Source organism: Pyrus communis, chromosome 3, assembly GCF_963583255.1.
Source record: "Pyrus communis chromosome 3, drPyrComm1.1, whole genome shotgun sequence".
Taxonomy (NCBI): domain Eukaryota; kingdom Viridiplantae; phylum Streptophyta; class Magnoliopsida; order Rosales; family Rosaceae; genus Pyrus; species Pyrus communis.
In genome coordinates, this window is record NC_084805.1 from 16,676,660 (window position 1) to 16,678,422 (window position 1,763).

Sequence of the window (1,763 nt, forward strand, 5' to 3'; positions counted from 1 at the left end):
AACAGATCGAGGGAACCACGTACACCATCAAGTTCGTGAGGCTGAGAGGAGTCCAGTGGTACCATTTTCAGGTAAGGACTTCGACGTTTTCACGTCGATTTTACAAGCTCCGTTTTAGTCACTGTTCATGCAAGATTAATCTAGTTAGTTTTTGGACTTTTGAAGCTTGTAGATGTGTTGGTGAGGTCCCAAGGAGCTTGGGAGTGCATCGTTGGACGGAATTGGACGTCGGAACCACGAACTGTAAGTTTGGCCGAATTTTCATATTTTTGGAAAGTTTGATCCTGTTGTTTTTAGGCCCAAAAACTTGTCCAACGTAGTAGATTATGTTTAGGGCTTCATTTTGGTATAAATTACGTGAAAAATAGATGAAAAACGAAGGAGAATAGTGAGTTTAAAGTTTTCCCAGTTTTCCGGTGACCGGAGTCTGGCGAGGGTAGGCCGGAGAAGAAACAGGAATATTCCGTTAATTTTAACGGAATATTCCTAACGGCAGTAACGGTATCCCGTTAAGTACAACGGAATATTCCTGACGGCGTCAATTGACACCGTCAGTGTGCATGGCACGTGGCCGCGCGTGGGGGCGCGTAGGTCCGTGCCTATTTTGGCGCGTGGGGGCGCGTGAGAGGTTCAAAAATTATTTTAAAATTATGGTTGTGATCCTGAGGTTGTGTAGAGCACGTTGGTATATTCATTTGTCCATTTTGAGCAATGTATGAGAAGCTATTACGAGAAGTTAGGTTATGTGCTTTAAAGTTAACGTTTTTATAGTTATTTCGCATATAGGTGACACGTACCCCGAGGACGAGCGTTCGCACTCGAGGCAGGGGGGCTACGACCCTTCCACATACCAGTGAGTGGGCTTTTGTTTTCCGTATATACCTATATACATTTATATTCCCAGAAATTGTTTAAAAAGGGTTAAGTGTTTTATGCCATGCACCATATTATTATTGTTTGTACATCATCACATGCATTAGTAGTGGCATACATTTATATATGCGTATTGGGTGCCGTGGACGCACAGGTAAGTGCCAGGTAAGAGGTATGCATGTTTACATTTCAGTAGTGGTTTGAGATGATTAGAGAGCTCATAACCTGCACCCCCGGTGTTAGTGCTCCCGCCCAGAGTAGGGCACAGTCCTTCACGTGATGTTCACTTCCCGCACCACACACTCAGCTTGGATCCAAGTTAGGTGCACAGTCCTGTCGTACATACCACATTAGGTGGTTCCGACTCGTAGGTGACCCGCGATTATTCGCACAGTCTTCACGTGATCGTAGCACTAGAGCGTACATATGTATTACACCCAGGCCTGAAGTACAGACCACTTTAGGTGGTTCCGACTCGTGGGCAGGTTCAGTTATTGAGTTTGAGATTTGAGCTCTATATGCAGCCGTACAGGTCACGTTAGGTGACTCCGGCTGCCAGATTGCATGTTATTGACATACTTTATACCTGAGCACTTGCATTGTATTATGAGATTTCCGACATGGCATATCTTGAGCATGATTGATTTACCCTTGAGCATGTTTGGCACATTTATACATACGTATATATGTTTATTTCTGGGAAGTATACAAGTTTTACGGCGAGGGGTTAGAATGTATTTTGCTAAATGGTTCTCAAAGAGCTTTGTTTTTGCCCACTCACGCTTTTGTTTTGCGCCCCTCCAGGTTCTAGTTGATTGCAGTTTCGGTGGTATTCCCAGAGGATTCTCCCGGCTTTTCTGACAGATACTCACCAGCGTAGGGTCACCTTC